Below are 27,879 nucleotides of genomic sequence, written 5' to 3' on the forward strand. Positions count from 1 at the left end.
CTGCCATCCTTGCCTGGTCTGGCCTACATGTGACTCCAAACCCACAACAAGCCCACAGACTCTTACCTGCCCTCTGAATTGGCCTGAGCAAGTCGATTGAGTTCAATGGATATGTGGGATCGTCAACAAATACTAAAGTTACCAGTGTTGCTCACGTCCAAACAAATAAAAGATGAACCATTACAGAGAACAAGATTGGGCATCTTGGAGTGAACAATTCTCAAGGTATAGAATTGTGTCAAAATCAAACAGTAAGTGCGGAAGTTGGTCTTCATTTTCGAAGAAACTGCAGCATTTTACTTTTATTCTTATAAAGAAAGTTTGATTAAACTGAGCAAGAAAAGAACAATGAGCAATAGAAATGGGACCCCCATCTCCATCTGTTGTTTACTCCTGCCCCCCTTCCCTACCCCTTCAGCATACCAACATTTTCCTAGCTGTTGTCAGTTGTGAAGAAGAATCACTGGACTCAAAATGTCAACTTCATTTCTATCTCCACAGATGCTATCAGTCCTGCTGAGTTTTTCCAGCAATTTATGTTCGAATAGATTGGGCTCATTGGAGTTTAGAAGAATGAGAGGGGACCTTATTGAAATATATAATATTCTTACTGAACTTCACAGGGTGGATGTGGAAAGGTTGTTTCTCCAGTGGGAGAGCCAAGGACCAGAGGGAATAATCTGGGAATAAGGAGGGAGGGATGCTCACACATGTATAACAGAGATGAGGAGGGATCTTTTTCTCTCAGAGAGGAGTGAATCCATGGAGCTTTATTGAATATTTACCCCAGTGGACTGTTGAGGCTGCTTCATTAAATATAATCAAAATTTAAGGTCAACAGATTCTTAATCACCTCGGTTATGTGGAAAAGGCAGGAAAGTAGAGTGGAGGATTATCAGATCAGACATGATCTCATTGAATGGTGAAGCAGACTTGATGGGCTGAATGGCCTGTTTATGCAGCTACATCTTATGATCATTTGGTTTTATTAATGTGTGATAGAAGACAAGTTATTTCCAGTTTTCTCCTCAGGAAGGTGTCTTGGAAAGGATCCATGGGGGTGGGGGGTGGTCCATTAGTCATTTCCAGGCCTGTAGAAGGGGACCAGTCAATGATGTGATGGTCAGAGTTCTCAAAAAAAATTCAAAATCTCATACCTTATTATGCAGGCTGTAATAATACATCTGAAAAACACCCATCTCCAAATGAAGACTGAGAGGAAGATAAACCCCAGCAGAGTTTGAACAATGCTGAGTACAAGAATGAGCAGTATAACCTACTGGAGCCCATTCTTTTAGTGATAATCCCTGGGAACCAGAACAACGAAAGTCAGTGAGAAAGTTAATGCTGGTTAAGTAGCTGAGGGTGTCGAAAAAGCTGGTCTACAAGGTCAGACAACCGCAAGGGGTGATGGAGAGTACCTGACCTGGACAACAATTAAATGATGAACTGCTTGTGATTCAGTAGAAGCCAGACCTCAAGTCTCTCGATTCAGGAGCTAGATCGTGATCGGGAGGCTCTATCAAGGGTGACAGGGAAAGGACAGGAAAGTGGACATGCGGAATGTTAGCCACGATCCTGCTGCATGGTGCAGCAGGATCAATGGGCTGAATGGCCTATTCCTGTTCCTGTTTATTATTCTCTATGGTCTTAGACAAATACGTGACTTGCTTTCAGCAAGAATACTGCGCAAAGCATTCAAAAACACGTTCCAATCAGCAAGTCAGTGCCTGGTCCAAAAATAAAACTGTAAGACCATAACATATGGAGCATGACTAGGCCATTCAGCCCATCAAGCCTGCTGTGCAATTCGAACATGATTGATCATTTCCACCTCATTCGCTGCCTTTTTCCTATATCCCTTGACCCCCTTACTCAAAAAGAACCTATCTATCTCTATCCTAAATATGTGTAATGACTTGGCCTGCTTCTATGGCAATGCGTTCCACAGTGCTGTGTGTACAATACAGTAAGGAAGATAATAAAATGTGAGGCTGGATGAACACAGCAGGCCCAGCAGCATCTCAGGAGCACAAAAGCTTTTGTGCTCCTGAGATGCTGCTTGGCCTGCTGTGTTCATCCAGCCTCACATTTTATTATCTTGGAATTCTCCAGCATCTGCAGTTCCCATTATCTCTGATACAGTAAGGAAGATGTTTGGTTTTACAGTGCGGCTGTCTTTTACAGTGAACAAAACTTATGGGATTAGTGGTCTCCCAGATGATGTTATGGGGAAACTAGATGAGCTAGCAGGGAAGGGTTCCTCTGTGAAGGGACTTCAGGTGGTTAACGATTGTCAAGACAATAGACCAACAGCTAGGTCTACCAGCAGCAATGTCCTGTGCAAAGGATGTCTGAATGATCACAGGTTCTGCAATGGAGAAATGATTTGCAGATCAGAATCAAAGTCAACAACTGTCAAGCAAAAGAGCTAAGCAAGTCCAAACACGGAGGGTTCTGGGAGAAGTGAAAAATGTCTAGATCAGCGTAATTTGTGAAGGCAGAGATTTGTGGGGAGGCTGGGTAGTGGTGGACGATGCATTGTTATTTGCATGAGCCATAACGGTTGACTCAGGGAGAGAAGGACGCTTGGGAGGAGATGTTGTATGGCTGTGAAAGGTCCGTTTGCTCCCCTACTGTGTGGCGTCACACACAGTCTAGGAGTGCAGGCTCCACACCTGCCTATTTCTGGTGAAAATGTAATAGGTGCCACACCTGACCGTCCTCGTGGCTGTGTCTGCCTCATGGATAAGCAGCAGTGATTGCTATATAGCAATGAGCCATGTTGATAATGAAGAGCCAGACCTTTTCTGTGGTATCGCCTCTCCCACTGATCATTCGACAAAGCAAGGGCAGAGAGGATTGAACTGCATCAGGCCACCCTCACTGTGTATCACATTGTGGCAGAGTTGCCAGATTCCATGAGGTACCAATCATGCCAAGCGTGGTACTACCACGCTGTCTTTGCCCATAGGTTTGGCCTGATGCCCTGAAACTTCATGGGGCCCCGTATTCAATGTTAAAGACTCCCTGAACAACTCCCTTACGATTGTACACTCTGCCCCTCAGCTGGGACTTGTCATACCACCAGGGACAGTGATGAAGGTGCTTGGGACATTTGGCCGCACCCAAACTAAATAAAAAACACCTTGATTTAATATGAGCTGCAAAGTGGTTTATTTTGTGCATCCCTGTTCGACTCACCAGACCACTGGAAGCCATGCCATCAGCTAGCTGGTCCCTGAGCTTCGGAATCACACTTACCCACCCAACGCCCAACATCTCTCCACCACTCCATCTCACCAGCTCCCAACAAGATACTGCTATAGAAGCCTGGCTAGCGCTGGGGACCAGTTTCTCCTTCTACACATACTCGTATTTTTAATCTTAGGGGACTTAACAGGCAGGTGTGGGAAGGTTGTTTCCCCTTGTGAGGGAGTCCAGGACCAGAGGGCATACCCTCAGAATAAAGGGGTCGCACATTTAAGTCAGAGATGAGGAGGAATTACTTCTCTCAGACAGGAGTGAATATCTGGAATACTTTAGACAGCTGTCGAGGGTGGGGCATTAAATATATTCAAGGCTCAGAGAGATTTTTAATCAGTAAGGGGAATCAAAGGAATTGAGGATGATTCATTCTGAAGAAGGGTGATGCTGGACTGGAAATGTTAACTTTTGCTCTCTGTCCACAGACACTGCCAGACCTGCTGTGTTTCTCTAACATTCTCTGTGCCTGTTTCAGATTGCCAGCATCATTTCATTAACTCAAGCAAGAGCACATCAGCCAAACCCGATGGGCTCAATGGCCTAATTCTGCTCCCGCATCTCATGGCCTTATGACTTGTTGGGGGTGTTTTGTTTGTGGAGTGCCTCAGAGATCTTGTGACCGAGTTAGATATGCCATAGAAATGCAAATTCTTGTTTATCGAGATAAAGTACTTGCTGGGTATTTTTTGTTTCCTTTCTCGCCAGTTCCATTCAGAGGAGTATTTTTTCCATCATCTGCTTGTGGTGATCTGCAATTTGTTTCCAAAGCAATCCCAAAGGTAGCTATTGGATCTGCTGACCTGGGGAGTGCTGGGTACCAAGGGAGCCAAGGTGAAAATTCCATTGGTGAAGACATGCTTCCCCCAGTATTGTCCAAACAACTCCAGGGCATCTGGCTGCCCTGATTTCCCCTCTCCTTCTGTGCCCCCAGAATATCTGCTTGCTTCCAATTATCTCTACTTTCCCCATCTTGTTCCAGGCGTGGGTAATGCAGTTCCCTCTCTCGGAAGATTTGCAATTACCTCACTTTGTTACACAAGGTAATGTCCTTGAGTGAAGCTGGCGTGCTGAATGCTCCCCAGGGCCACCAAGACATCAAATTCCCCCAGCTGCCTGAACTATTTTTGGGCGTCTCAGATGTGTTCCGATTTAGAGATGGAGAGCAGAGCCTCTGAGGACGAAATATTAGCTGGTGAGAAGCAGAAGTGTCATTAGCCAAATCCTCGTGTTACTGTCTCGTTAATCTACTCTTGCAGAATTTTTAACCTCCCTCTCTCTCTCACATTTCTCCTCAAGAACGCTGGTGCTGATTCACTGGGCTGGGTCATCCTGTGTTGCTGATAGGTTTTGTAGGGATGTAAATCTCCCTGTCTCTTTCATCCCTGTTCTCTCGTTTTTCTGATGGCTCAATCTGATGAGCAGGGACTTACTGAGGTCCCTTAGCAACTCAAGAACCTCAAATAACACAGCCAGCTTATTGTATGTGAAAGGCTCCCGCTGTGAGACTCTCGGACATCAGGATTAGCTTATCGAGGGCCAGGAGATTGTGAGTGGATGATTTATTCGACCGAGACTTTGCTTCAAAAGGTAGAAACTTCTGCCATTCCCTCAGGTGTGAAACAGTATCTCAGATCTGTGGGGCTCTGGGCAGACTGCCCACTTACTACAGAGGTTTTTATTCGCTGCAAACCTAGTGATTCCTGTGTGCTCGGATCCTGCAGGAGAAGCTTAGAGATGTAATCAGCCACTGGATATGTTGAGCAGAGGTGAGGAAGGGGTTGTATTCCACAGTTTATTGGAACCAGCTGAAGGGAAGAAGTTTATAGTGTTGACCCAGACTGCACGAGGCCTGTTCCAGAGCTTGTGATCTTCAAACGAGGTTGAAAAGTTTGAGAAAGTTTTTTTTTCTTGACTCACTCATGGGATATCTGGGCATTTATTACCCCTCCCTAGTTGTCCCCTTGAGAAGGTGGGGGTGAGCTACCTTCTTGAACTGCTGCAGTCCATGTGCTATAGGTTGACCCACAATGTCCTCAGGGAGGGAATTCCAGGGTTTTGACCCAGCAATGCTGAAGGAACAGTGATCTATTTCCAAGTCAGGATGGTGAGTGGCTTGGAGAAGAACTTCTTTTTATGAATTCACGGGATGAGGGCGTCACTGGCTAGGCCAGCACTTATTGTCTGTCCCCAGTTGCCCAGAGGGCAGTTAAGAATCCACCCACATTACTGTGGGTCTGGAGTCACATGTAGGCCAGACCAGGTACAGATGGCAGCTTCCTTCCCTAAAGGATATTAGTGAGTTTTTCCAACAACAGACAATGGATTCATGGCCATCATTGGACTCCTAACTCTGGATATTTTATTGAATTCAAATTCCACCAAGGCGGGATTCAAACCCAAGTTCCCAGAACGTTACCTGGGCCTTCGGGTTAATGGTCCAATGATAGTACCACTAGGCCATCGCTGTGCTGTTCCATGGATTTGTGTGGCGATACAGCTAGGGTTAACAATCTTGTTGTAGAAGAAGCTTCCAGGATGTGTGATCATAATGTGATCGAATTTTACATTATGTATTTGAAAATGAGATAGTTTAATCTGAAGCCAGGATGTTATGTTTGAATAAGGGAAATCATGAAAACATGAGGCACAGATTGGTTAAACTGGATTGAGGACATACATTAAAATGCATGACCGAACATAGGCAAAGGATAGTCTTTAAAGAAATGTCATGTCCCTTGCAGAAACTATAAATTATGTCGAGGTGTAATAACTCAAAAGAGGTCAATCAACTGTGGCTAACAAAGGAAGTTGAGGAATTTATGAGATTAAAATAAAGGCATACAAAGTTGCCAGAAACTGCAATAAATCTGAGGACTCGGAGATTTATAGAATGCAACAAAGGAGGATGAAGAAATTGATGATGGAGAACAGAATACGAATACAAATTAACAAAAACATAAAAACAAACTGTAAAAGCTTCTGAAGGTACATAGAGAGGAAGTACTTGTCTAAAATGAGAGTGGGTCCATTTAATTCAGAGTCAGGAGAATATATAATGGGCAATAAAGAAATCATAAGGAATCTAAATGATTGCTTTGTGTCTGTTTTCACTAAGAAAGATATATGAAATCTAAAAACAAATCCAAGTGGCTGAGGAGAATGAGATGTTGAAGGAAATTAGTGTTCTTAAGAAGATTGTACTGAAGAAATTAATGGGGTTGAAAGTTGACAAATCCCCAGGATCTCTACTCCAGAGTGTAAATCTAGAGTAGCTAGATATTCCGATGCTGGCGTCTGATATAACACAGTGTGGAGCTGAAGGAACACAGCAGGCTGGGCACCTTCAGAGAAGCAGGAAAGTTTCCCTGAAGATGGGCCCAGACCCGAAGCCTCAACTTTCCTGCTCCTTTGATGCTGCCTGGCTTGATATGTTCCTTCAGCTTCACAGAGTGTTGAAGGAGGTGACTACAGAAATATAATTGATGCAACAGTGATCATCCTCCAAAGTTCCACACATTCTACAATGATTCCTGTGCTTCGGAAGGGGGTGACAAAGAAAGTAGGGTTCTACAGGCCTGTTAGTCTGACGTCAGTAATAGGGAAAATGCTAAATTTTATTCTAAGGAATTAGATAAATAGACAACTGTTTGATAATGATTTTATTGGGCATTGTCAGCATGGACTGGGAATGGGAAATTGTGTCTGGAAAATTTGTGGGAGGTTTTTGAAGATGGTACTGACAAAATTGAGAAAGGAGAGCTGATGGACCTGGTATACTCAGATTTTCAGAAGGCTTTTGATGAAGTTCCCACACAGGAGAATGTTTAAAAAAATTAGAGCACATGGGATTGACTTAAGGTTTGGCTGACAAATAAAAAAACTGAGAGTAGTGACTTTGGCAGACTGTGCCTAGTGGGGTACCACAAGGATCAGTACTTGGACCCCAGCTGTTCACAATGTAGATCAATGAATTGGACGCAGGAAATGTAATATTTCCAAGTTTGCAAGTGATGCAAAGCTAGGCAGAAAGGTGTGTGCTGTAAGGAAGATGTAAAACAGCTTCAGGATAATTAAGAGAGACTTGGTGAGTGGCCAAGAACGTGGCAGATGGAATATAATGTGGAAAAACGTGGAGTTATTCACACTGGAAGGAGAAACGGATGTGCCGAATATTTCTGAATTAGTAAAGGCTGGAAAGTGCTGATGAAGGGACCTTTGTTAATGAATCACTGAAAGGTAACATGCAGGTGTTATTGGGAAGGCTAATGGAATGTTAGCCTCTATTGCAAGAAGATTTAAGTACAGGAACAGCAAAGTCTTGTTTCAATGTGTAGGAGCTTGGTTAGACCCACACCTGGAGTACTGTGTGCAGGTTTGGTCCTTTTATCTCAGGAAGGATATTATTACCATCGATGGAGTGCAATGACTTGTTTGTGGGATGGTGCAATGTCCTGTGAAGAGAGATTAAGTAAATTGGGCCTGTATTCAACAGAACTTCGAAGAATGAGAGTGAATTTCATAGAAATCTACAAAGTACTTCAAGGGGTAGACAGGGGAGATGTAGGAGGCAATGGCCGAGCGGTATTATCACTGGACTGGTAATCCAGAGACCCAGATACATCTGAGGGCCTGGGTTTAAATCTTCCATGGCCACTGGTGGAATTTGAATTCAATAAGATATCTGGAATTTAAGAATCTAATGATGTCCATGAATCCGTTGTTGATTGTTGGAAAAACCCATCTGGTTCACTAATGTCCTTTGGGGAAGGAAACTCCCAACCGTACCTGGTCTGGCCTACATGTGACTCCAGACCCACAGCAATGTGGTTGACTCTGAACTGCCCTCTGGGCAATTAGGGGTGGGCAAAAATGCTGCCAGGCCAGCAATTCCCTCATCCCGTGAATGAATAAAGAATAACAGAAACAAACATAGAGGGCATAGGGAGAATCTCAGCAGGTTTGGCAGCGTCTTTGAAGAGAGTATCAGAGTTAACATTTCGAGATCAATGTGACGCTTCTTCAGACCTAGCGAGTTTCTCGAGCATTCTCCCTGTTTGTCTCAGATTTCCAGCATCCACTGTATTTTGCTTTCATTCAAGTTGACATGGCTCAGATATCTGTCTTTGTTGGACGGTGTCTAGAACCAGGGCCACAATCTAAAAGTAAAGGGGAAGCCACTTTAGGAGATGGGAAGAAATATTCCTACTCAAAGCGTTGCGAATCTTTAGAATTCTATAACCCAGGGAACTGTGGAAGGTCAGTGAAAAAAACGAAAGCACTGCGGATGCTGTAAATCAGGAACAAAAACAAAGTTGCTGGAAAAGCTCAGCGGGTCTGGCAGCATCTGTGGAGGAGAAAGCAGAGTTAACGTTTCGGGTCCAGTGACTCCTCCTCAGAAGGCCAGTGTGAAAGGTCAGTGTTTGAGCCTGTTTAAAGTAGAGATTGGTAGGTTTCTGATTCTCGCTGAGACTTATGGGGAGTGGTTGTGTAAAAGGCCATTGAAGAATTTGATCGTCCACAATCATATTGAATGGTAGGGTGCCTCCAATGGGCTGAATGGCCTACTCCTGTATTGTATGTATAAGAAACGTTAGGCTTTAGGCAGGAGGAAGGGAGGCAGGATTGCTATTTCATTGTTCAGTGAGTTGGCGTGACATTTGTTATCAATGTCGAGGAAGATGTTAATTTACTTTTTGACAGCAGAGAGTTTTTAGGCCAGAGAATATCTATCTTAATTTTCAGGGCTCAGTATCATTGAGTTGAATGGAGGAAATTATTGTCCTCAGCACTGGAGATGACCAGCATATGGACAGGTGCATATCATGTTTGTCTGCTTCCCCTGATTATTTAACACTGAATACATTTCTTTCATCACTCAAATTTTATAAAGTTATCTCCTCATTCTAGGGTTGAACATTCTACAGGACATTCATTGGTATCAAATCAAGAGAGTTGTGATTTAGGAAGTGAAAGTGATTTTTTTTCCCATTGGTGTGTATCACTGATTTATAGTAATTGACAAAAATAAAGTATTGAGCAGGACATGAGCTAATTGCTGTGATCAGGAGCACCCTGCCTGAAAGGGACAACAAGGAGTAGTACAGCATAGAAACAGGACCTTTGGTCCGCCAAGACTGCTCCAGCCCATGATGCCTTTCTGAAGATCTTTTGCCTCTATGCGGCACCTATCCCTGTATTTCCTGCATTTAGATAAATGTGAGATGCTACATTTTGGCAAAGCCAATCAGGCCAGGACTAATGCACTTATGGTGGGGTTCTGGGGAGAATTGCTGAACAAAGAGACCTTGCCGTGCAGGTTCATAGATCCTTGAAAGTGGAGTCACAGGTAGACAGGGCAGTGAAGAAGGCATTTGGTATGCTTGCCTTTATTGGTCAGTGCCTTGAGTGTAGGAGTTGGGAGGCCACGGTGTAGCTGTACAGGACATTGGTTAGGCCACCATGGGAATACTGCATGTAATTCTTCTGTTCCTGCTAAAGGAAGGATGTTGTGAAACTTGAAAGGGTTCAGAAAAGATTTACAAGGACGTTGCTGGGATTGGAGGGTTTGAACAGAAGGGAGATGCTGAATAGACTGGGGCTATTTTCCCTGGAGCATCGGAGGCTGAGGGGTGACCAATTAGAGGTTTATGAAATCACGAGGAGCATGGATATGGCGAACAGCCAAGGTCTTTTTCCTAGAGCGGGGGAGTTCAAAACTAGAGGGGCATAGGTTTAAGATGACAGGGGAAAGATTTTAAAAAGACCTGAGTGGTAACATTTTCACACAGAGGGTGGTGCGTGTACAGAACGAGCTGCCAGAGGAAGTGGTGGAGGCTGGTACAATTACAACATTTAAAAGGCATCTGGATGGGGATATGAATAGGAAGGGTTTAGAGGGATATGGGCCAAATGCTGGCAAATGGGACTGGATTAATTTAGGATATCTGCCCAAAGGGTCTGTTTCCATGCTGTACAGGTCTATGACTCTCTAACCCCTGGTAACTGACACTTCTTATCTGGGAAACAGCCTGTAACTACCTAATCTATCCATGCATCTTATAATTTAATAAACTTCTATCAGGTTGCCCCTCAACTTTGATGTTCAAGTGAAAACAAAACAAGTTGGTTCAATTTCTCCTCAGAGCTGATACCCTCCAATCCAAATAACATCCTGGTAAACCTTTCCATACCCTCTCCAAAGCCTCCACATCTTTTCTATGGTGTGGGGACCAAAAATGAACACAACATTCCAAATTTGGCCTTCCTAAAGCTCTATACAGCTGCAGGTAAAGAAGCAAAAGCAACTGGAACTTCCAAAAGCCAACTGAATAAATAGTGCAAATAAATCTGCTGGAGTGTGGCAAAAAGAGCAGAATGGAAGGGGAGGAATGTGTAGGTCTTTTGAAAGAGCCAGCAGTCGAGATGGGCTGAATTGCCTCGTCTCTCCTATATGATTCCTTGAGCTCCAGCTGCCCCAGACACCAGAGTGTGTGCAGTCCAGAAAATCTCCTGCATTATTCTTGAAGTGAGCTTGCCTGTTTTTACTCCCCCTGCTGTTTGATAACATTCAGTACTTTGTAACCTCCTGCTACTGGACTGAGAGATTCTGCCCTCAGTACACTGCCCTTGAACTCCAAACATTCCTCAGAAGCTTACACCATTGATGGCCACAGTTTCTGAAGTAACTGTGGGGCTTTGTTTTCATTATTTTTATTATTCTGTGGGATGTGGGCATCGCTGGCTGGGCTCTGCGTTTTTTGCCCGTCCCTAGTTGCCCCTTGAGAAGGTGGGGTTGAGCTGCCTTCTTGAACCGCTGCAGCCCATGTGCTGTAGGTTAGACCCACAATGTCCTGGAATTCCAGGATTTGGACCAGGTGACACCGAAGGAATGGCAATATATTTCCAAGTCAGGATGGTGAGTGACTCGGAGGGGAACTTGCAGGGGGTGGTGTTCCCATGTATCTGCTGCCCTTGTCCTTCTAGATGGAAGTGGTCGTGGGTTTGGAAGGTGCTGCCTGAGGATCTTTGGTGAATATCTGCAGCGCATCTTGTAGATGGTACACACTGCTGTGACTGAGCATCGGTGGTGGAGGGAGTGGGATGTTAGTGGATGTGGTGCCAATCAAGCGGCTGCTTTGTCCTGGAGGGTGTCAAGCTTCTGGAGAGTAGTTGGGGCTGCACTTATAGAGTCATAGGGATAGGCAGCATGAAAACCCTTTAGTCTAACTTGTCCATGCTGACCAGGTATCCTAAATTAATCTTGCCCCATTTGCCAGCATTTGGCCCATATCCCTGTAAATCCTTCCCGTTCATGTACCCATTCAGATGCCTTTTAAACGTTGTAATTGGGTTAGCTTCCACCACCTCCTGTAGCAGCTCGCTGTAACCATGCACCCCCTCTGAGTGCAATGGTTCTCTGCCGCAGACCCAGTCTAGCAGCTATGTCCTGGAGGACCTAACCAGCTCAATCATTAATACTGCTGCTGAGCCACTCGTGGTGGTGGGCATTGAAATCCCCCACCCAGAGGGCATTTTGTGCCGTTTCCATCCTCAGTGCTTCACCCAAGTGTTTTTCGTTAGCCAAAGGAGGACAGTACTTGGTAAACAGCAGGAGGTTCCCTTGGTGATGTTTAACCTCGAGCCATTAACCTCCATGGGGTCTGGATTCAATGTTGAGGACTCCCAGGGCAACTCCATCTCCACTGTACACCCCTGTGCTGCCACCTCTGCTGGGGTCTGTCCTACCGCTGGAACAGGACACAGCCGGGGATGGTGATGGCAGTGACAGTGGCTGGGACATTGTCTGTGAGTATGACTATGTCAGGCCGTTGCTTGACTATTCTGTGAGACAGCTCTCCCAATGTTGGCACTAACTCACAGATATTAGTGAGAAGGACCTTGCAGGGTCAACAGGTCTGTTTCTGCCGTGGTCTGTTTTGGTGCCTAGGTCATTGCCAGGTGATCCGACTGGTTTCAGTTCTCTGGGACTTTGTGGTGATTGGTACAACTGACTGTCTTGCTGGGCCATTTCACAGGGCAGCTGAGAATTGCTCTGGCTCTGGAGTTACAAGGAGGCCAGACCAGGTGAGGGTGCCAGATTTCTTTCCCCGGAGGACATTATTGAAGCAAATGGATTTTTCTAACAACTGGCAATGATTTCATGGTGATCAGTATATTATCAATGCTGCATTTCTATTGAATTCAGATTCTGCCATGTGCTGTGGCGGGATTCGAACCTGGTCCCTAGAACACTATCTGGGTCTCTGGATTAACAGCCCAGCGATAATACCACTAGGCCATCACCTCCCCTTGTTGGGATATTGAATGGAAGGGAACAGGAAAACCTGCATTTGCCCTTCATTATTTTTTTGCTTTCCTTTCTGAAAATAAAGGAAGACTTGCATTTTTATAGCACCTTGAACAGCCTCAGGATGTCTCACGTTGCCTTGTAACCAGCTTAATGAAGTATTCCCACAGTGTATGGAACCTGGGAGCCCATTTGTGCACAGCAAGCTCCTACACGATACTGGATAAAACCCAAAAGAACTGCGGATGCTGTAAATCAGGAACAAAAACAGAAGTTGCTGGAAATGCTCGGCAGGTCTGGCAGCATCTGTGAAGAAGAAAATCAGAGTTAACGTTTTGGGACCAGTGATCCTTCCTGAGAACCTTTCTTAGACCCTTCCTCCTTTCTGGGGAAGGGTCTCTGGACCCGAAACATTAACTCTGATTTTTCTTCACAGATGCTGCCAGACCTGCTGAGCTTTTCCAGCAACTTCTGTGTTTGTCCCACATGAAACTGGCCCAGTAACCAGTTTTGGTGATCATTAGTTAAGGGATTTATCTTGGCCTCCAGACCATTGGATTTTCCATGGCTATCCTACCCGGGCTGAAAGGCCTTGGTTTTATTGTTTCATCTGAAAAAGGGCTGTGTTTGAGGAGGAATGTCTTCGCCCAGAGAGTGGGGAGTCTGTGGAATTCTCTGTCACAGAAAGTGTTTGAGGCCAAAATATTGAATATTGGGAGAATGGGGGAGAAAGTGGGAACAGGGGACTGAGTTAAATGATCAGCCGTGATTGTGTTGAATGGGGGAAGCAGGCATGAAGGGCCGAATAGCCCACTCCTGCTCCTGGTTTCTATGTTTTAATGGTTTTTAAAGACCTTTGGTTAGATCTTGGCTCATGTAGTGGCCTGGGGTGATGGTGGATCATGGTACTGTCACTGAGTATGTCATCCAAGCGTTCTGCTCATGCTCTGAGGACCTGGGTTCAAATCCCACGCCGTCTGCTGTGGAACTTAAATTGTATGCATGAATCTAGGATGTATCCTAATCATGCTGGTTATAAAACTCAACTCCCCTATTGTTTGCAAACCCTATCTGCTTCACTGATGTCATTTAGGGAAGGAAATCTGCCATCTTTATCTGGTGTGGCCTCTACACGTGACTCCAGGCCCACAGCAATATGGTTGACTCTGAAATGGCTAAGTGGGCCTCTCAGTTTGAGGGTAGTTAGGATGGGCACAAAGTGTTGGCCTTGCCAATGATGCCCACATCCTATGACAGGACCTTCTGAAACTGCAGGATGGGTTGACTGGCCTCCAGTGGGCTGTCCTGCCTTTGGACAAACTATCCTTTTTGTCGCACTCCCTTCTCCACATTCTCGCAAAAATTTCTTTTCTCATTGTTCATCCAGCTTCCTTTTGCAAGTTACCATTAGACTGGCTCCCACTGCTCTTTCAGATCAGAATTCACTGTTCAAAACAATTCTCCCTTCAATGTACTCTTGCCCAGTTTTCCACACTCTCTCTCTCTCTCACTCGGTCTCTCACTCTTCCTGTCTGCCTGTCTCTCCCTCTCTTTCTGCCTGTTGATCTCTCTCTCTCTCTCTCTCCCTAACTGTCTCTCATTCTCTCACCCTTTGTCTCTGTCACTCAATATCTCTCTCTGTCTCTCTATCTCTCTGTCCCTCCTTCTGTGTCTTGTCACTTGGTATCTCTGTCTCTATGTCTTGCAGTATCTCTTTGCCTCTGTCTCTCTCCATATTCCTCTGTCTCTGTCACTCTGGGTCTCTCTCTCTGTGCACGTTAGTGTGCCTTTCTCTCTCTGTCAGTTGGTGTTTTCGTCTCTCTCTCTCTCTCTCTCTCTCTCTCTGTGTCAGTTGGTGTCTCTCTCTGCCTGTCTGTCTCTGCCTCTCTGTTTTTGTGACCCAGTGTCTCTCTCTGACTCTGTCTCTCTCTCTGTCTCTCTGTGTCGCTCAGTCTCTGGCTGGTGCCAGGGAGTACAGGTAATGTTTGAATGCCATCCAGGACCCTTGCAGCTGTGCCCCCAGTGCCGGGAGGAGAGCTCCACATTGGGGTCCGATGGCTGGAGAGGGTGGGGAGCTGGGGAAAACCTGTGAGCCTGACCCTCTTCCTCACAGGATACGGTCTGCTGGAGTGCAGAGAATGCTGAGAAAGGTTCGCTAGGCAGACAAAGGCAGTCCTTCAGCTTCTGGGTGTCGTTCAAAAGCCTATATCCCCTTTGGCAGATGCACAGAGCCGGCTGTGAGGGAGCTGAGCCAGCAGAATAAGGAAATAGGGACCTTCTCTTTATTTACTCAGGCTGCACAAGGCTGGTCATTGCTGTCTACTTGGAGAGGAATCAGGCGAGCTTTGCTAACCAGTGATTTCTCCAGAGTGTTTGTTACTTTCATCCTCGCTCTGTTCACACACTTTACTTTAATACGTTGGCGTGGAATTGCTGGAAGCCATTAGCAACTAAATCTAGTCTACAAACAGCTGTCCTTATCCACTCATATCGCAGTGTGTCCTTTGTCAGTGCTGGGATCTCACCCAGCACCTGGGCCACACACGAGTGACACTATGGTCTCACTGCGTCTCTCTGAGGCTGGCACCAGCTTCCAAAACTGGGAAAGTGCTGAAACTCCGGATAGACCAATTGAGCATCACTGGGCATGAGGGGAGCCAAGGGACGGGGTGGGGGAATGGTTGTGGTGTTGGGTCCAAGACATTTAAATAAAACCCTGTCTTTTTGTCTGAGCTTATGAGTGACTTGGCTGGGAGTTAGTAGCTGCGTTTTGACGATGCGTAGGGAGAGGATGGGAGAGGAGTTCGCCCCAGGGGTCTCCTGGCCTGGACTATACAATTCTTCCGCTCTTGCTCAAAGCCAGCCAGTTAGTCTGCTACAGCTACCTCAGCCCAGAGCCCTTAGAGCTGGGAGGACCAGTTACTGTACAATCTGCGGCCGATGGAAAGGTCTGTTTTTGTATTTAGCATGTGTTTGAGTGAATGTGTAGTGTGTGTACACGTGTGTATGTACCTGTGTGTATATGTGTCCTTGTATGCACCAGTATGTGGGTCTCTGTTTGTACCTGTGTGTGCATGTCTATACATGTGTATGTTCCTGTGTCTGCATATGACCTTGTGTGTTCGTGTGTGTGTGTGTGTGTGTGTGTGTGTGTGTGTGTGTGTGTGTGTCTCTCACTCTATCTGTGTAAGGGATGTATATATCTCTAAGTAAATGTGGGTATATGCACTGCAGTGTTTGTGCCTTTTTCTGTGTGGAACGCTGTGCAATTGTGTGTATATTTCTGCCTCTGGGTAGTTTTGATCCATGTTTATCCTTCAGTCACTCTGTGTGTGTGTGTGTGTGTGTCTCTGTGTGTGCCTGTGCGTGCGTGTGTGTGTGTGTGTGTGTGTGTGTGTGTGTGTGTGTGTGTCTGTGCGTGTGTGTATGTGTGTGCACACGCATGTGTGCTTCTGTATCTATGCCTGGTCAGTGAAGACAGGAAATGCTGGAGAAACTCAGTAGGTCTAACAGCAGCTGTGGAGATAGAAAGCGAGTGAATGTTTCAGGTCCAGTGACATGTTTTCAGAAGACAGGTCTGAAAAGTAGTTCTGAGGAATGGTCTGTCTCCACAGGTGCCACCAGACCTGCTGAGTTTTGCCAACAATTTCTGTTTTTACTTCTGTAGAAGTCGAGCTGTACCCAAAACGTTCACTCTGTTTCTCTCTGTACAATTCCTGCCAGACCTGCTGAGTTTCTCCAGCACCTTCTGTTATTATTTCAGATTTCCAGCACCCACTTTGCTGTGTTTTATTTAAATGTGAGAGTATCTGTGTGTACCTCCCTGAGTCTGCACAAAGCCCTGTGTTAAGTGTGAGTATGTCTGCCTGCACATGGCCTGCATATGTCTGCACTTTTCTCCATGATCCTATCTTCCTGTTTCCTGTTCCTCACTAGCTGCCTTTGCCCAGTCACAGATGCCAGAAAGAGCTGGTTTTGATTTGAGTGAGGAAGTCTGGCCATAGACCCTGCAGCGGGAGGAAGGGATGGTGGACCACCTCTTGAACTTACTAATAATGTGGAGTGCAGATTTGAGCCTGATATGCTGTACAATGGCAGCGCTAATCCCATCTGACACTCCACAGATGGAATCCAGTCAATTCCCTCTCCTCCCGTCCTGACCAACATATACTGGAATTTTTTTGCTGTTTTTGTGGTTCAGTTATTAAGCGATGTCTGGGGAAGCATTGATAATTGTGTTTGTTTAAAACAATTTGGAAGTATTTGCAGAGAGGGCCAGGGTGTGGAATTTATCAGAATTAAAAAGTTAAGCAGTGAGTAAAGTAGGAGGGAACTTCGTTCTGCTGCACACTGTGAGCCTTTTAATTGCAGGAACTTGCTTTGAATGAGATGAAGCATTTTATTTGTCGTGTTGCTGAATGGTTTATTCTTTAAAGAGCCAGTGGGAAGGTGTGAGTGCAAACTCACAGTTAAGCTGTTCGGTATAACGGGTTATTTCTGACATAAATATATTCCAATAATTTTGTTTTTAACCGTTCCCAGAGTCATGACTGTATTTCAGCTTCAGAAAAACTTTGTCCATCTCTGTCTTGTATCATGTTAGATCACACTGTGCTTCCTCCTTACTGATTAACCTGATAAAGAAAATACTTGTTTGGAAATCTAGCTGATTTAAGAGCCTACAATTTAATTCACCTTTTATACTACCTGCCTCCATTTAAATTGAGCGCGTTTATTTATTTTCTCCATATTATGCTCTGTCTCAAGATGGAAGCGCATTTTGGCATTAAGGTTTATTCTCTGCCCCAGATAAAGGCAGCAGTTATGCAGTCTAAACACTCTGTACAGCTGCTCCCGAATAAGAGAGAGGGAGCTATCACCACACTTCAGGGGAGGGGAGAGGTTAAGAAGGTGAGTCTGTCAGGGTACTCTCAGCTGGGGTGGGAATTGAACCCATGCTGTGGTATCACTCTGTACTGTAAACCAGCTATCCAAGCCAACCAACCCCACAATGCAGTTGAACTGAATGATGGAGTGGTTAGTGCACATACAGAGCTATGAATGAACATTTGCCTTATGTACGCATGGTCCAGCAATATCTCCCTTTGTAATTTAACAGGGTCAGGGTATCACTGGGAAGATCAGCATTTGTTGCCCCCTGTCTCACTGAACTGGGTGTCTGCTGAACTATTTCAGAGGGCAGTTAAGAGCCAACCACATAGTTGTGAGTCTGGAGTTACGTGGGGACTAGACCAGGTAAGGACAGCTGATTCCCTTCCCCAAAGGACATTAGTGAACCCAAGATAGTGGGAACTGCCTCTGCTGGAGAATCTTATATACAACAAGGTATAGAGCTGGATGAACACAGCAGGCCAAGCAGCATCAGAGGAGCAGGAAAGCTGACGTTTTGGGTCCAGACACTTCTTCAGAAGTCATCTGAAGAAGGGTTTAAACCCGAAACGTCAGCCTTCCTGCTCCTCTGATGCAGCTTGGCCTACTGTGTTCATCTAGCTCTACACCTTGTTATGTTAGTGAACCAGATGTGTTTTCACAACAACTGATGATTGTCTCATGCTCACCGTTGTTATATTTCAAAGTAATTCATCCACTTGACCTTAAATTCATAACTAAAAACAAATAACAGCAGATGCTAGAGATCTGAAACAAAAACAAAGTGCTGGAGAAACTCAGCAAATGTGGAGACAGAAACAGAGTTAATATTTTGAGTCCAATTATCCTTCTTCAGAAAGCAAAATAGCTGGGGAAAGGGTGGCATTTATGCTGTTGAGCTGGTGGGGTAGGTGTGTGTGAATAGAATACGTAGGGACGAGGTCCAGAGAGAGAGAGAGAGAAGAGTGATAGGCAAACAAAGAGATAGCTGATGATAAGTCGAGAAAGGGAGAGCGAGCGATAAATGCTAATGACAAGTGCAAGTATTTGGAAAAGGATCGTGATATTGGAGAGGGTAACAAATGTAGAGGAGGGTGTTCATGTTCAGAAATTGTTAAACTCAATATTGAGTCCTGAGGGCCGTGAGGTACCAGGGTGGTATCTCCAGCTCATGGCAAATCTTGCAGAAGCACAGCAGCAGGCCTGAGACAAAATTGTTAGCCAGGGAACATAGTGGTGTGTTGTTGTGGCATGTGACTGGAATGTCAGGGTCATTTTTACAGATAGAGCATAGGTGTTATGTGAAATGGTCACCCAGTCTGCATTTTATCTCCCTAACATGGAGCAAACCTCATTGTGAGCAGTGAATATAGTGGAGTATATTAGCCCATTCGTTCGTTTTCCAATCCCCATCCCCCACTTCCATCAGCATAAATATCACCGTATCCCCAGCTATTTTCAGTTCTGATGTAGCATCATTGGAATGAACTATTAACTGGAGGTCTGAAACATAAACAGAAAGTGCTGGAGAAACTCAGCAGGCTGAGAGCTCCTCAGCAGTTTCAGCCCCTCTCCACAGATGCTGCCAGACCTGCTGGACTTACCAGCAATTTCTGGTTTTGTGTTCAGTTCAAATCAGGGTGGCATTTGAGCCAATATCTGTGGATCATTAGCCCAGGCCTCTCTGTATTACAAAGTCAAGACAAACGGACGCACTGTCACTCCCCTTCCTTGTCACACTGTGAGCTCCTGGAAGTTACTGTTACACATTAAGTGTCCATTAAATTCGTCACGCAAAGTTAAGTGTGGTAATTAACAGTGTAAGTGGTCTACTAACGATTTGATAATTGTTAAGGACTATCAATCAACCTGTCTGGTCCAGAAAGTAAACGGTTATAAACTTGGAGGCTCGTTCCTACACGCTGAAAACTGTCACCAATTTTTAAAAATGTTAGATCTTATATTTATCATTTTTTCCAAATTTTGTTTCCTTTATGAATCTTTCCTTTCTTTCCCTCTGTTTATACCTCTTTCTGATTTGCCTTGAAATCACCCAACATCTCTGTCATTCCTGTTCCTTTTGCAGTCTTTTTAATGCTGTTCCCATTCCAAAGCCCCAGAAAAAGCAGATATTCAACTTGTTCCTTTTCAACCCGAGATCGATAGATTTTTGTCAGACAAGGATATTGAGTGAATATGGAGCCAAGATGAAGTTAAGATACAGATCAACCGTCAATGATTATTAGAATTATGAGCAGGGATAGCGCATTTAGCCCTTCTGAGCTCGTCTGTTACTTTACAGGATCACAGCTGATTTATTTCTGTTTCCTGTTACTCTGCTAAACCTTTCAACTCCCCGACAACCAAAAATCAATCTGACTTGGGAACAAAAACAGAAGTTGCTGCTAAATCTCAGCACCTGAGAAGAGAAATCAGAGTTAACTTCCTCTGGAGGGGACACCAGACCTGAAACGTTAACTTTGAATCATCTTCACAGATGCTGCCTGAGCTTTTCCAGCAACTTCTGTTTTTGTTCCTGACTTACAGTGTCCACGGTTCTTTTGGGCTTTAATCAGTCTGACTTGGCCTTGAGTGAACGCCGTGACCCAGCCTCGGTATTTTTCGCTGAGATAGATTGCCTTCCTGATTAAAAACTATCAAAGATAGAGGCGCCATAGCCTGGCCAGATCGTAAGGCTGTTCTTCCATTACTGAGGATGACTGGCAGTGGTTTAACAGGAGGGTCACTGCGCCTCAGGTGAGGGGACAGGTTGAGAAAGTGGTGACCACAGCTGGTGTGGGAATTGCACCCACACTGCTGGCATCACTCACCGGTCACCCAAGCTAACATCTAGCTAAAGTAATCAGGGAGAAAAGGCAGGAAAGTTGAGCTGAGGATTATCAGTTCAGCAGCAGTCTCATTGAATGTTGGAGCAGACTCGATGGGCTGAATGGCCTACTTCTGCTCTAATGTCTTATGGTCTTATTGCACTGACTCACTGCATTGAAGTTGTGCACCCTCTTGTTACCTCTGGTTGTTTTGACAATTGCTTCAATTTTGTCAGCTCCAGGGAGAACAATCCCAGCCAAAATGTGGAGATGTAATGGAGACACAGAGCTCTACAGCATGGAAACAGGCCCTTCAGCCCATCGTGCCCATGCCACCTATTCTTCACAATTTAAACTAGTCCCATTTGCCTGCGTTTGGCCCATAACGCTCCACACCGTTCCCATTCATGTACCTGTCTAAATGTTTTTAAAATGACAAAACTGTACTCACCCCCACCACGACCTTTGGCAGCCCATTCCAGACACTCACCGCCCTCTGTGTGAAAAAAGATGACCCTCTGGACCCTTTTGTAACACTCCCTTCTCACCTATGCTGTCTAGTTTTAGACTCGCCTACCGCGGGGAAAAGCTGCTGGCTATCTACCTAACCTATGCCTCACATGGCTTTGTATACCTCTGTAAGGTCACCTCTCGGTCTCCTACGATCCAGTGGAAAAAGTCTCGCCTATCATCCTTTCCCTGTAACCCAAACCTTCCAGTCTCGGTAGCATCCCAGTAAATGTTTTCTGTACTCTTCCTCATTAGATCACAGCTTCCTGTGCTGTAATGTCCTCGATGGAAGAGGATGCCACAAGTTTTTGTTCTACTCCAGCCTCCTCTCAAAAACTGACAAATGCTGTCATATTTCTGATCAAGCTGTTGTCTAATCAATTTGGTGTTTTCAACATCAACTTACATGATGGACCACAAACTGTATAAATAGCAAAGCAAATTCGATGGGCTGAATGGCTTACTACTTCTCCTACATCATCCTCTAATACATGGCCAAACATCTACCAGCATCTGATCGCCGAACGCGGAGATGTTGGGGAGCAGCAATCAGATGCTGGGTGATTGAGAGCAGTTTTAGGAACAGGAGGAGGCCATTCAGCGCATTGAGCCTGCTCACCACTCAGTGGTCGATCAAACGCTTCAATGCCTTTTAGAGATAACGAAGATTGGAGCTGGATGAGCACAGCAGGCCAAGCAGCATCTCAGGAGCACAAAAGCTGATGTTTCGGGCCTAGACCCTTCATCAGAGAGGGGAATGGGGAGAGGGTTCTGGAATAAATAGGGAGAGAGGGAGAGGCGGACTGAAGATGGAGAGAAAAGAAGATAGGTGGAGAGGAGAGTATAGGTGGGGAGGTAGGGAGGGGATAGGTCAGTCCAGGGAAGACAGACAGGTCAAGGAGGTGGGATGAGGTTAGTAGGTAGGAGATGGAGGTGTGGCTTGAGGTGGGAGGAAGGGATGGGTGAGAGGAAGAACAGGTTTGCAGTTCCCATTTTCTCTGATACATTTATCTCTTCAATGCCTTTTGCACAGCCCATCCCAATGACCATGTTGTGCACTGGAAATGTGATGCTAGTAGTTTAAAGATCATTTCAGAGGAGAGAGAGAAATTGGTTCAGACATGAAGGGAGAGTTCTGATCTCCTGAAGGCAGAGCTGCCAATGGAGGAGAGATGGAATTTGTGAATGCTTAAGACATCAGAAACCTGTGTGGTTGTAAAACTAGAGGAGTTTGCAGAGATCGGCAGGAGAGGTCAGAGGTTGGGGGTGGGCAATAAATCTCTTCATCTATCAAGTTGACTGATTCACTCACAAACAATCAGTGCAATAAATGCAAGTTGCTGTATAAAGGGTAGTGAGGCTGTGGAGTTTATTATAAATGAGAGCCGTCACACAGGATTGTTAATATACAGCCATTTCAGCCATTGCCCAGTCAGTCACACTGTCATGCCTGAACCACAGCCCCACCTGAGGGCACAGATAGCAGGGCTTGCCCTCCAGTGTGTACTGAGGGAAGGCTGTACAATCAGGGCTAACACCTTACAGGTGAGGCATTAAACCAGGGTGCCAGTTATCTGCTTTGGTAGATGTAAAAGATGTCAGGCCTGTGGGAAAAGGATCAGTTGACATAGGCCATTCACTCCAGCCTTCCCCTCCATTCAACGATCACACCTCATCTGGTAATGGTTAGCTTAGTTTATGACGTAGAGTGATGCCAACAGCTAGGGTTCAGCTCATGGAGGACCTTCTCAACCTGCTGCCTCACCTCAGTGTGTTGTGGCTCTCAGGTGAAACCACCACCAGTTGCCTCTGTCCCTCTCATGGCAGAGCAGCCTTACTGTGCTAAAGCACATTTTATGGCCAGTGTACGTCACAGATTATTAATGCACTGTTTAACCATACTTATCATAGAACTCCAAAGTGTAGGGGGGAGAGCATACAGCCAATCAATTCTGTACCAGCCCTCCAAAGTATATCCCACTTAGTCACGGCCCCCAATCCCCACAAACCAGCATTTAGCACAGCTAATCCACCCAGCCTGCACACTATGGGGCAATATAGCAGGACCAATCTACCTAAGATGTTCATCTGTGGGATGGAACCAGAGCAAACCCACACAGACTGGGGGAGAATGTGCAAACTCCACACGGACAGTCGCCTGAGGCTGGAATCAAACCCAGGTCCCTGGCACTGTGAGGCTGCAATGCTAACCACGAAAGCACCCATTGTATCTATTGCCATTTATAATGTAAAAGGTGTTGAAGGCAGAATATACAGGTATGAAGCTGATGTTTTCAGAGAAAGAGAGATGTGGTGGAGAGTTAGGGTGTGAGAGTGAAGTTTAGCTTTTTGATGAAGAGCTGTTTGTTAAGAATGCTTCAATTTCCTAAACACTCTCTCCAAGGTGCCTTTGCAAACCCTTGGTCAGAAAACCGTGTTTCCCCACATCCCCAAGAGTTGAAAATGATGCCAGTTGTGTTCTCCCTTGGCAACAGGGTTGTTGATAAATAGAGGCACTGCCAAGTCAAATTCCTGCCAGTTTCCCTTTTTAAAAAGCTCCTTATGTTTTCAGTTTGATTTCACATTAACAAACAAAGGAAATTTTCACCAGGAAGTGAAGGGCAATAATTTATGATGAAAGGATTTACAAACTCTGGATGCCTGCATTAATAAAAAAGATTAAATTAAATGATTTGTTTGGTTAAAATCTAGGCTATTATTTGAAGATAAAAATTTAAGTGTATGAGGAAGCCATTAAAACAATTCATCTTAATTAATTGGATTTTACAGGACATGTGGATTGATATCACACTCTGTCATTTCACTGCAATCATTTCCATGTTTCTGTTAGTGGCCGATATACACTCTCCTTCTGGAAAGGTCTTCCATACTCTGCCACTATGTTTTGATCCGCTGTGGTCATTTCTGAAAATCAGACAGTACAGAAGGAGGTCTTTCAGCCCATTGACTGGGCTAGCCATCTGTTTTGCCTCAGCCTTGGTTGGAGATGGGCATCTAGCGCTGGTCTCACTGGTAAAACTATGAAAGAACAGGGAAGCAATGTTCAGGTCAGTCTAGGTCATGCCATGAGCTGGAAGTGAGGGTGAGCATTAACTGCTGATGGGTTCCTACCTATCACAGAATTGTTGCCATGCAGGAAGAGGCCATTTGGCTCATCATACCTGCACTAGCTCTGTTATCTGGTGCCAATTCCCATATGCCTGCACATCATTATTAACCAAAACAAACCCCATCCAATGCCCACCTGAATCCCTCAATTTGAACCTGCCTCCCCCACATTCCCAGCCCAGTGGAGAGGAGAGTATAGGTGGGGAGGTAGGGAGGGGATAGGTCAGTCCAGGGAAGACGGACAGGTCAAGGAGGTGGGATGAGGTAGTAGCTAGGAAATGGAAGTGCGGCTTGGGGTGGGACGAAGGGATGGGTGAGAGGAAGAACAGGTTAGGGAGGCGGGGACAGGCTGGGCTGGTTTTGGGATGCAGTGGGGGGAGGGGAAGAGCTGGGCTGGTTGTGTGATGCAGTGGGGGGAGGGGAGGAACTGGGCTGGTTTTGGGATGCGGTGGGGGAAGTGGAGATTTGGAAGCCTGTGAAGTCCACATTGATACCATTGGGCAACATTCCCAGTCCAGCCGGGTTTCTGAAGAATATTAGTATTTGAAACATTAACTCTATTTGTCTCTTCAGTGCTGAGTATTTCCACCAGTGACTGTTTTCATTTCTTGTTTCTGGACTTTGAGATGTTTTACATTAGACTGTCGGATGAGTGGCCAGGATAAGTTAGCTATTACACCTCAGTGGGCAGCACGCTGAACATCAAACGGAACAATTCCCAAACTTGTCACTGAAGTGAAAGATTTTAAAATCACAGAATCCCCGCAGTGTGGGAGCATACCATTTGGCCCATACCAACCCTCTGAGGAGCATCCCACCCAGACCCACACCCTACATGTCCCACCCTAGATGCTGTGGGCATTTAGCAGGGCCAATCCACCTAACCTGCACATCTTTGGTCTGTGGGAGCAGACACGGGGAGAATGCACAAACTCCACACAGACAGTCACCTGAGGCTGGGATTGAACCCGGGTCCCTGGCGCTGTGAGGCAGCTGTGCGAACCACTGAGCCACCGTGAAGAAGAGATGGCTGTACACCCTTCAACTATGAGCACGCAATGTTAAATTTCAGGCTGGAAACCTGCAGACGTGGTCAGCATGGGGAATGAACCCATGGCCTGGGTAGATAGAAAGCACGGACAAGCTTCTACACTTAATAAGAATCACTATTGATTACAAGTCATTTGATCACAGCTAATCGGAAACAATTATCAACCATCAGGTTTGACCTCTACCAGTGAACACTCTAACATCCTTATTAATGCCAGGTGCACATGTACACACACACACACACACACACTTGCACACCCGCTCTCACACACACACTCGCACACCCACTCACACACACACACACTCGCACACCCGCTCTCACACACACACTCGCACACCCGCTCTCACACACACACTCGCACACCCTCTCTCTCACACACACACACTCGCACACACACACTCGCACACCCGCTCTCACACACACTCGCACACCCGCTCTCTCACACACACACACACTCGCACACCCGCTCTCACACACACACTCGCACACCCTCTCACACACACACACTCGCACACCCTCTCTCACACACACACACTCGCACACCCGCTCTCACACACACACTCGCACACCCTCTCTCACACATACACTCGCACACCCTCTCTCACACACACACACGCACCCACTCTCTCTCTCTCTCTCTCTCACACACACACACACACACTCTCACAAACACACTTGCACACCCTCTCTCTCACACACGTACACCTTCTCTCTCTCTCTCTCTCACACACACACACACACACACACACACACCCTCTCTCACAAACACACACATACACCCTCTCTCTCACACAAACACACACACACCCTCTCTCTCTCTCATAAACACGCACTCTCACACACTCCCACCCTCTCACACACACACACTCGCACACCCTCTCTCACTCTCAAACACACGCACACCCTCTCTCTCTCAAACACTCGCACACCCTCTCTCTCGCTCAAAAACGCGCACACCCTCCGTCTCTCTCAAACACGCGCACACCCTCTGTCTCTCTCAAACACACGCACACCCTCTGTCTCTCTCAAACACGCGCACACCCTCTGTCTCTCTCAAACATGCGCACACTCTCTGTCTCTCTCAAACACGTGCACACCCTCTGTCTCTCTCAAACACGCGCACACCCTCTCTCTCTCTCTCAATCACGCGCACACCCTCTGTCTCTCTCAAACACGCGCAAACCCTCTCTCTCTCTCTCAAACACTCGCATACCCTCTCACTCTCTCTCAAACACGCGCACACCCTCTCTCTCTCTCTCAAACACGCGCACACCCTCTGTCTCTCTCAAACACTCGCACACCCTGTCTCTCTCTCTCAAACATGTGCACACCCTGTCTCTCTCTCAAACACGCGCACACCCTCCATCTCTCTCAAACACGCGCACACCCTCTCTCTCTCTCAAACACACGCACAGACACAGTCTCTCTCAAACACACACACTCTCTCTCTCACAAACACACAATCTCACACACTCCCCCCCCCCCGACCACGCGCACACACACACACACACACACCCTCTCTCTCCCACACACACACACACACACACTCTCTCTCTCTCTCTCTCTCTCTCTCTCACACACACACACACACACTCTCTCTCTCTCTCTCTCTCTCTCTCTCTCACACACACACACACACACACTCTCTCTCTCTCTCTCTCTCTCTCTCACACACACACACACACACACAGGTCCAACAGCTTCTGACTCAAACATACACACCCACAAACTGTTCAGCCACCTGGGAGCCAATCACATTGCTGTTGTTAGGCAGAAAGTCTATGCCATTGATAATTAGCCACCATTCCACAGACTAATTAGCTCCTTGTTGCTGTCTGAATCTTCATTCATACCCATTCCCTAGCTCTCGATTCTTTGTAACCAGGTTTTCCCCATGACTTGGATCAGCAGCTGTGTAAACATTACTTACAATGAGTGTCATATCACTTGTTTTTTTTTTAAATCACAGCAATCCTTCGCTTTTAAAATAATGTTTCTCCCATTCCAGGCCAAAATCTAAAATAGAAGAAAATAAAAAGATACAGTCCTGACTTTGAGTTGTAGGCAGCCTGTGAGTTTGAGGGGTTGGGAAGGTCACGTAGGAGGGTCCTGTATGAGAAGCTGATAAAATCATGTACTGGATCAACTGTTTTGTTTGTCATTGACAAGAATAATTTTCATAAATTTAGCAGGCATTCTTAGCAAGTTTGCAGATGACACCAAAATTGTCAGTATGGTTGACAGAGAGGAAGGTTATCTAACATTACACAGATCAATTGGGCCAGTGGGCTGAAGAGTGACAGGTGGAGTTGGGATGTCATGTTGAGATTCTACAAGACATTAGTGAAGCCTCTCCTGGAGGATTGTGTGTAATTTTGGTCGTCCTGTGTTGGAATGATGTTGTGAATCAGGAGACGTTCAAAAAAGCTTTACCAGGATGTTGCTGAGAGTGAAGGGTTTGAGTTACGATTATAGGCTGCGATAGGTTGCAGCTTCTTCCACTGGAACACAGGAGGTTGGGGGGTGCCCGTACAGAGGTATATGAAATTGTGAGGGGCATGGAAGAGGTCAAAGCAAGGCTCCTTTTCCCCCAGGGCGGGGGAGTGCAAAACTAGAGGGCCCTCCCTCCTACCCACTCCACAACCACCCTACCCCCACCCACACACCCACTCCACAACCACCCTACCCCCACCCACACACCCACTCCACAACCACCCTACCCCCACCCACACACCCACTCCACAACCACCCTACCCCCACCCACACACCCACTCCACAACCACCCTACCCCCACCCACACACCCACTCCACAACCACCCTACCCCCACCCACACACCCACTCCACAACCACCCTACCCCCACCCACACACCCACTCCACAACCACCCTACCCCCACC

At 46.0% G+C, this 27,879-nt stretch overlaps 1 protein-coding gene across 6 annotated transcripts in view; it reads left to right on the forward strand.

The window, feature by feature from the left end:
* LOC125451750 (zinc finger protein 521) overlaps positions 1-27,879 on the forward strand; it is a 609,775-nt gene that overhangs the window by 331,550 nt on the left and 250,346 nt on the right. Inside the window, exon 1 of one of the 6 annotated variants that reach the window (XM_059646270.1) lies at positions 15,440-15,522. The exons of the other annotated variants lie outside the window; for them this stretch is intronic. The gene's annotated coding sequence lies outside the window, so the exon portion shown is untranslated. Of the gene's footprint in view, positions 1-15,439; positions 15,523-27,879 lie in introns of those variants that run through there. 6 annotated transcript variants of the gene reach the window in all.

This window comes from Stegostoma tigrinum, chromosome 5, assembly GCF_030684315.1.
Source record: "Stegostoma tigrinum isolate sSteTig4 chromosome 5, sSteTig4.hap1, whole genome shotgun sequence".
Classification (NCBI taxonomy): Eukaryota; Metazoa; Chordata; class Chondrichthyes; order Orectolobiformes; family Stegostomatidae; genus Stegostoma; species Stegostoma tigrinum.